This window comes from Coenobita brevimanus, chromosome 6 (genome assembly GCF_032717465.1).
Source record: "Coenobita brevimanus isolate Jiangsu-jjx chromosome 6, ASM3271746v2, whole genome shotgun sequence".
Taxonomy (NCBI): Eukaryota; Metazoa; Arthropoda; class Malacostraca; order Decapoda; family Coenobitidae; genus Coenobita; species Coenobita brevimanus.
In genome coordinates, this window is record NC_136959.1 from 34390525 (window position 1) to 34400040 (window position 9516).

Genomic DNA, 9516 nt, shown 5'->3' on the forward strand with positions numbered 1-9516 from the left:
TAGCATTGATGGGTAGGCGGGAAAGGGCATCAGCGTTGGTGTGTAGTTTGCAAGGCCGATAGGATATTTCGAAATCGAACTCTTCTAACGCTTCTCGCCACCGGATGAGTTGGGCATTATTAGTATTGGATTGGCATAGCCACTGCAGGGATTGGTGGTCAGTGATGATGACTACGCGGGTGCCGGAGATGTATGACCAGAAGTAGTCAAGCACCCAGATGATTCTGTGGCATTCGCGTTTGGTGGCCATGTAATTATGATCAGCCTGATTCAGGGTGCGGCTGGAGCAGGCGATGATGTGTTTGCGCCCGTCCTGCACTTGCGCGAGAACAGTCCCTATGGCAATGAGGGAGACGTCGGTGTACAGATGAAAAGGGAGGTTGTAGTCTGGAAAGGCAACGGTGGGGGCTGAGATGAGTTTTGACTTGAGGTTGTTAAACGCGGCTTTCGTCTCCTCAGTCCATGTGAATGGTTCGCCTTTCTCTGTCAGGTCGGGGAGTGGCTTTGCGATTTACAAAACGCCTATAATATGAAGTCAGGCCTAAGAAAGCACGGGTTTCGTGGATGTCTTTCAGTAGGGGGATGTCTGCTATCGCGCGTAGTTTTTCAGAGTCAGGTGAGATGCCCTTGGCTCCGATTACGTGTCCTAGGAAGGAGATGGATTGCTTGGCTAGGATGCATTTGGAGGGTTTGAGTTTTAGTCCAGCCTGGCGTATACATAGGAAAACTTGTTTGAGGTGGTAGAGATGGTCGGCCTAGGTGCGACTGAAAACAATGACGTCGTCGAGATACGCCAGGCAGATTTCCCAGGTTAGGCCGCCTAGTACAGACTCCATGAGGCGGGAGAATGTAACTGGGGCATTGCAGAGTCTGAAGGGAAGGACGTTGAACTCAAAAGGTTTTCTGTTTGAGGTGGAGAAGGCATTTTTTTTTTTGTCCCCTGGATGGACAGAGACTTGCCAGTAACCTGACTGTAGGTCTAGCGTGGAGAACCAGGTTGAGCCATGTAGGGAGTCGAGGGTATCGTCGATTCTTGGGAGGGGCATGGCGTCCTTGGTGGTGACATCGTTGAGTTTGCGGTAATCCACACAGAACCGCATTGTTCCGTCTTTCTTTCTAACTAGTACGACGGGGGAGGACCATGGGCTATTTGAGTTGGAAATGACCCCGGTATCAAGCATGTCCTGGACCTGCCGGTCTTCTTCTGCCCGTTGTTTAGGGTTCTTGCGGCGTGATGGTTGGCGAATGGGCAGTCTGGTTGTGTGAATTTCATGACTGAGATAAGTCGTGTGGCCAATGTCTGCAAGGCCAGATGAGAAGAGGTCTTGGAAGTCCAGGAGTAATCGTTGGAGGCTGTTGGTCTGGGAGGCAGATAGATGTGAAGGGAGAGGAGATAGAGTGGGGTGGGTGGAGGGCGGTGTTGTACAAGGCTCGGCTTCTTCCATGTCGCCAACAATTAGTCCTCGAGATAGGGTAAGGGGTGTGGCGGCGAGGTTAGTGATACGGATAGTTCGGATGTGGGGGGAGAGAAAAGTCGGGGACACTAAACACGATGACAGGGGTCCAGTTGGTAGGGCGGGAGAGAAGAGGACGAAGGTACCGGAGGGTCTGTTTAGTTCTAACCAAGCCTCGTGATGGGGTGGAATTGTGATAGCTGAGGGGATAGTGGCAGGGAAGGTCAGAGAGTGAGGTTGAGTTGGTTGGGTGGAAGGAGGAGGTGGTGATTGAGGGGGTGGGGTGTGAGGTGACCATGGAGTGGAGTTGAATGTGCAGATGGGTTGAGGAGGATGACTGTCAGGTGGAGGTGGTTTGTATGTGTTGTGTTGATGAGTGGTGATGTTGTTGTTGTTTTTTTCACTGGGGGCGTGGGGGCTGGACTGAAGTGGAGTCGGCGCTGGTGGCAGTCGATGGTGGTGTGTAGTTTTTGGAGGAGGTCCAGCCCCAGGTAGCCATCGTATGCACGACAAGTGGAGTCGAAGATGATGAAGGGATGAGTGGTGGATGCTTTTTGGTGTGTTTCGGTCTGTGTCTACGAGATTGGCTGAGGTGGGGAGAAGGGGGCTGAAGGCGGAGTTGTGGCGGGAGTAGAAGTGTGAATACAGGCATGACCTGGCACCTCCCGTATCCACCAGTAATCTAGCCTTGACCCCGTTCAGGCGTATTTTGTCATTGACTGGAGGTCTGTACTTGTGTGAAGTGGCCCCCGCCACCGTGGGGAGGTGCGGGGGCAGACCTAAAAATCCATCGGCTGTGGGTTGTCGTCTTCGTCGGGCTGCTCGTCGCCGGGTTCAGGGTAGATGATGGGTGGAGCGTCTTCCTGTGGAGCATCGTCCTCTAGGGATGAGACTTTCCTGTGCCCCTGATTGAAGGTCCTGCGTTGGTTCACCTTAAGCTGTTCCCTGATATCGTGCAGGGGGCAGGTACGACTGCAGGCAGTAAATTCCCAGGGGTTAATAGAGATGAGGTTGGAATTTTCCCTGGGGTTAGGGCGTTTTCTCTGTAGATGAGCCCTGGGGACAGTGACAGATGGCTCCGTGGTGGGTTGGGTGGGCTGAATGGGCGGTGTCCTTGCCTTGGGTGGTTGTGGTTTGGTGGTGGGAAATTTGCTCACCGTGTGAATAGGTTGTGGCATAGGACGGGCGGCGAGGAGCCATTGGACGAGTTGCAGGTCACGATCCATGTCGCCTGAGGGATCGTAGATAGTGAAGTGTTCCCATACTGAGCTCGAGAGGATCCTTAGCAGGGTGTTAAAAGTGTGTTGATCCTGTGTTTCAGTGGTAGCCTCGGGATAGGTGGCGCTGATGAGGCACCTAGCCTCGACAAACGTGTCGTCAAGGCAGCCGTTGTAGGTGAGGGTGTCGAGTTGTGAGAGGACGACAACTCTGCCCAGTGAAGGCATGACTGCCTGCTTTACAATGTGCAAAAATTGGTCCCATGTCAATTCAGGGACGATTTTCGTGGCTATAGTAGTAATTATTTTGCCCAGGTTGGGTAGTGTGACAGCTATTTTTTCTCTGTCTGTGTCAAACCCAATGTCTAGGAGGGGTTTTACCATATCTAGGTAAACATCTATGTCATATTGTTCAGGACTGAACTTCGGCAATTGGATGTGAGGTTTGGCTGCCATTGTGCAGGTTTCCCTTTTGTGTTCCTCCGTGCTTTATTCGGATCCAGAACCACCGCTGGCCACCAGTGTTATGTGAGGTGTTTTTAGCTCAACTTCTCGCGCCAAAAACACTCGTGACTGAGCGGGGTCCTCTTTCCCGACTGGAAATAAAACACCCACAAAGGAACAGGACATAAAAACTAAGCAGTACACCTTAACACATCTATTAGCTTATTTCAATATACTGTGACAATACAAACAAAGAGTTAAGATATGATAGGGACAGGTTTACAGAGTTAACTTCACAATAATATATAGCACACACAGCACAGGCAGAGGGTAGAGTTCTGTAATTGTATCTCGATGGTGGATTATAAGTTCTATATACCCGTGTTGTGTCTATAGGCAAAATTAGTATTTAATAGTCTCGACCTGATGCATTATAGGTGGAATGGGCCAGGGGTCGAGAGGGTGAGTATTACTATAATTGATTAGAGCGCGAGTCGTGACAATCGAGGAAGTTACTTAGTCGGTGGGACACTGTTCACCGTCTTTTGGCTTTTCCTTGCGGTCAGGTTCTATGTCAGGGTTCACTAGTCTTTTCTGTTCTGCCTGGGTATTTAATTCACAATGTGTTACTAATATTATTCCTGCCTCACTCTTTCACTATCACTGTTCACTCCCGTCTCTGTGGTATGCTCTGACACAGGAGATACACTTAAGTCACTACTGGCCCATGTTTCCTGGGCTTAACACAAGAGGTGCCCGGGCATGGGAGGGGGCTCTACTGGGGAGCCCTCCTGCAGGAGATAGTGAACTACCCGTAGGGGTGTCACTGCCCGAGGTTCCTTTGTCAGCGTGGTGCAGGGAGGCTCTCCTGTTTGGGGGCTTCGACCTGAGAGGCCCTCATGTTGGAGCTTCATCGGTGGGGTGCAGGGAGGCACTCTGAACTGGGGGCCTTGACCTGAAGGGCGGCCCTCGAGACTGGGGCCGAACAGCTGCAGGAGGCGGGCCTGTTGCCTCTTCTTTCTGGGTGGAGAATTGTGGGAGAGTAGAGCCCAAGTGGCCTGACTCTGGGGCCCACCGGCTCAGTCTAGGAGCCTGGGTGCTGCGGTTGCCTTTAGGAGAGGGCGCCGTCAGGGGCAGACTGCAGCACCTCTTCTTTCTGGCATCCGTCAGAGACCGGGACCGACCTGGTGTAGGCGGCAGGGCCGACACAGGGCCGCGCCACCACTCCGGTAGTACCTCGGGGAACCACACCTGGAGGGAGTAAGAGAGGGGCGTCCCTCGCAGCCGAGAGGTGAAAGGCCGGCTGCGCAAGGGACCTCCTTCTCTGGGAGGACCTCAGAGATCACAGATGAAGGATGTACAGTGGCCGACACTTCCTCCACACGTACAGTGGCCGATGTGGCGGTTCCGTGATCTTCAGGGTCCACAGCTGAAGGGCGTACAGTGGCCAACCCTTCCTCCACATGTACAGTGACCGATGTGGTGGTGCTGCTCCTGAAGGAGGAAGAGGCAGATGAGGGGAGCACAGAGGCTACACCCTCCCCGGCACGAACAGTGGCCGATACCATGGGTCTTCCTGCCCCACGGGAAGTAACAGAAGAATGTACAGTGGGCGGTCCTTCCCCCACACGTACAGTGGCCGATGTGGCGGTGTTACTCTCATAAGAGGAAGAGGTAGTGGATGAGGGGCGTACAGTGGCCGAACCCTCCCCGACACATACAGTGGCCGATATCGCGGTTCCACTCCTGCTTCCTTTTCCAACTGGAGTGTGCTCAATAGCTGACACACCTGAGGTAGTACTCCCGTAGGAGGAGGTAGTGGATGAGGGGCGTACAGTGGCCAAACCCTCCCCGACATGTACAGTGGCCAATATCACGGTTCCACTCCTCCTCTCTTTGCCAGTCAGAGTGCGCTCAATAACTGACCCTCCAAAGCCTTTGCCAGTTGGAGTGCGCTCAATAGCTGACCCTCCAAAGCCTTTGCCAGTTGGAGTGCGCTCAATAGCTGACCCTCCAAAGCCTTTGCCAGTTGGAGTGCGCTCAATTGCTGACACTCTGAGGCCTTGTCCAGATGTGGCTGTAGCTGAAGGGCGTACAGTGGCTGAACCTTCCCCCACACGTACACAGTGGCCGATGTGGCGGCGCTACAGGGGGAAAGCAACTAAGGGGCGTACAGTGGCCAAACCCTCCTCTGTACGTACTGAGGCCGTACCGTGGTGTTGCTTGGGACTGACTCTGGCTCAGTCCCACCCCGAACCTGGTGAGTGCTGTCCTGCCCTCAGGGTTGTGTCTTCCGCCGGCGTAGTTTCCGCCGAGGCGGTTGAGGGGTAGAGGGACTCAGGACAGGGGGGCAATGATGTCCTTCTTGCCTCGGGTTGACCTCTCGGTGACCCGGCCCTCCGTGGTGTCCTCCTGGGGTGGTGGTGAGGCGGCGGTTTGGTGGTAGGGTGGGGAGTGGTGGGATGGCCGGTCTAGCTGCGGCAGGTATTTTAATGACTATTACAATTTCTATATACTGAATATTTTAACTGGTCAGGCATATGAAGCACTTGGCATGTGACTTACCGAATTTTTTAAAACCAATAACCCAGAGTTTATTTCAACAAAAGGGGCGAGAAACTCTTCTCTGGAGCATGACGAAGCTTTCATGAGTAATTGCAGGGACAAAAAATAACTAAGTAAATCATAAAAGTAAGAGAAAGATGTGGGGGTTAGAATTAAAGGTATTTCTTATAATATTGTGTAAAACGGTATGAACTCCTCTTTGCGTTTTGTACAGCGAGAGTTGATCTTAGCTGAGGTGAGACGGTTGGAGAATGGGTGAGTATTGCGACCCAGGGAGAGGTGTTGACACAATACAGGTTAAAAAAATAAATAAATAAATAAATAAAATAAAAGAGAGAAAGAGAAGACGTGTTGACACAAAACAGGTAAAAAAAAAAAACAGAGTAATAGAGAGAGAGAGCGAGAGAGAGAGAGAGAGAGAGAGAGAGAGAGAGAGAGAGAGAGAGAGAGAGAGATGTAAGGGGATTGGGGTAGTTGGAGTGAGGTCTGCCGTTGGATAAATGTTCATTTCTCCAGTTTACACATGGCACAACTGGACCCAGGAAAACATATTGTAAAACCAAGAAAATAACCTTATAAAATATGTAAATAGCGGCCATATTAATAAAAATAGGCTGAAAAAAATAAACATCACATGAATAGTTCTGAAAACTTGACATGAGCACGAAATAGATATCCAGGGGTTAATAAACTTTATAACAACTTACAGATTTTAATTAAAAAAAATCATGTACTAATATAAATGCTAATTGAAATATAGGAAAAAAAAATCTGAGAGAGAGAGAGAGAGAGATGTGTATTGGGTTTGTGATATGAGGGTTGGCTACCACTCTATGAGGTCACTTTGAAACTCGTTAAATTAGTCTTTTCATCTTAACAGCACAGGCCTTCGTCCTTTGGCAACCTGTAGTCTGTATACTTTGTGGGAATCTGTGTATCTGCGGGCTGGATGATTATTGGCTTTGGGGAGGGTGAGGTGAAGCATTAGTGTCACCTCAAGTGTCTCCGTGAATTTTGTACACTGCTGCATTCAATAATTTACTCCTTTTAGTTATTGTTTGTTGCATTCATGGATGCCATCTTCCCGGAAGAGACTTGGTTTGCCCACACATCTATCCCAGTACCATTGAACATAATGTTCTTTCTTTCACACATTTCTTTAATAGCTCCATTAATTTATAATATATTTTTACAACAAGGGTTGGAACGTAATTTAGGCAGTATACCATTTACTACACATTTACTAGATTTAGTTTTGATTACTATATATATATATATATATATATATATATATATATATATATATATATATATATATATATATATATATATATATATATATATATATATATATATATATATATTTTTAGATTTCGCTGGTGGCAACTTTACCTCCGTTTTGGGCATCATTTATACCTAGCCTACATTCACAACAAAACATGTTTCTCTGGTGAATGGTATACTTTCGATATCTTTGGCGATTATGTATGTCTGATTCCCAGGTACACTCATCACTAATTTTTTCTTCCCATTGTTATTTGAGGCAAAAGCAGAACCTTGATCTCTGAGGATAAAGTCACTCACCACCAGTGTGTTTCTTTCCTTTGAATTTTTTAAAACCATTAACAATGAGTTTATTTCCACAAAAGGGGCGAGAAACTCTTCTGGGGCACATGTCGAACCTTTAATGAGTAACTGAAAAGAAAAAAATAAACTAAGCATATCATAAAAGTGAGAGAAAGATGTGGGTGTGAGAATTAAAGATATTTCATATAATATTATGTAAATTGGTATGAACTTCTTTTTGCGTTTTGTACAGCGAGAGTTGATCTTGGCTGAGTTGAGAGGGTTATAGAACGGGTGCGTATTATGACCAAGGAAGAGGTGTTGACACAATACAGGTAAAGAAAAGAAAAAAACAAAAAGAGAGAAAGAGGAGAGGTGTTGACACAATACGAGTATAAAAAAAAAAAAAAAACTGAGAGAGAGAGTGAGAGAGAGAGAGAGAGAGAGAGAGAGAGAGAGAGAGAGATGTTAGGGGATTGAGATAAGGGGAGTGAGATCTGCCGTTGGATAAATGATCATTTCTCCATTTTGTACAAGCACAACTGAATCAAGAAAGAGATATCGTAAAACCAAAATAAAAACTTGTAAAATATATAACTAATGGCCATATCAAAAAATAAGTTGAAAAAAATAAACACCACATGAATAGTTCTGACTACTTGACATGAGTAACATATAGATATGCAGGGGTTAATAAACTTTATAACAAATTATAGATTTTCACAAAAAATTTCATGTAATAATATAAATGCTAATTGGATTATAGGAAAAAGAAAATCTGGCAGAGAGAGAGAGAGAGAGAGAGAGAGAGAGAGAGAGAGAGAGAACGTGACGTGTATTGGGTATTTGTGGTGTGAGGGTTGGCTACCAGTCTATGAGTCCACTTTGAAACTCGTTAACTTACTCTTTTCATCTTAACAGAGCAGACTTTCGTCCTTTGCCAACCTTTAGTCTGTATGCTTTGAGGGAATCTGGGTATCTGGGGGCTGGATGATTGTTGGGTTTGGGAAGGGTGAGGTGAAGCATTAGTGTCATCTCAAGTGTCTTCCTGAATTTTGTATACTGCTGCATTAAATAATTTACTCCTTTTAGTTATTGTTTGTTGCATTCATGGATGCCATCTTGCCTGAAGAGATTTGGTTTGCCCACACATCTATCCCAGTACCATTGAACATAATGTTCTTTCTTTCACATATTTCTTTAATAGCTCCATTAATTTATATAATACTTTTACAACAGGGATTGGAACGTAATTTACGCAATATACCATTTACTACACATTAACTATATATATATATATATATATATATATATATATATATATATATATATATATATATATATATATATATATATATATATGATGAGAGGGGGGTGTGAGTTGGGAGCAGGGCAGTGAAATGGCGGGGGACAGGGCGACTTGGAGACGATTTGTTTGTGGCCACCCCAAACGGGAATGAGGCGTCTGGCAATATATATATATATACCACCGTTTTGGGCATCGTTTATACCTACATTGATAACAAAACATGTTTATGTGATGAATGGTATACTTTTGATATCTTTGGTGATTATGTCTGTCTGATTCCCATGTATATTCTTCACTAATTTTTCCTTCCCTTTGTTATTTGAGGCAAAAGCAGAACCTGGACCCATTAGGATAAAGTCATTCACCATCACTGTGGTTCTTTTATTTGTACTGAATTTTATATCCTGGTGACGTTTGTCTGCTTTAACATATTTACCAGCGTTTTCCTTAACATGCTATAATACAGTCTAACTGTTTGTACTTCTTTGTTATAGAAATTCTGGGCATTATCTCAGGCGTTTATTTAGATTTCCGTTTGTTCTGAACTATATGAACAGCTGGTCTGCTGGGGCCATCCTCACTGGATTTTCTCTTCGAATGATTCATTCAACTTTAATGTCTCCTTTCTCCTGCTTAAAACTTCAAGGACTTGCTGATGACTCTTTACTACATTTTCTATACACTGAATATTTTAACTAGTAAGGCACATGAAGCACTTGTCATTGACCTACCGAATGTTTAAAAACCAGTAACCTAGAGTTTATTTCCACAAAAGGGGCGAGAAACTCTTCTGCGGCACATGTCCAAGCTTTAATGAGTTATTAAAAGGAAAAAAAAAATTCAAAACTAAGCACATCATAACAGTGAGAGAAAGATGTGGGGATGAGAATTAAAGGTATTTCTTATAATATTATGTAAAACGGTATGAACTTCTCTGCGTTTTGTACAGCGAGAGTTCATC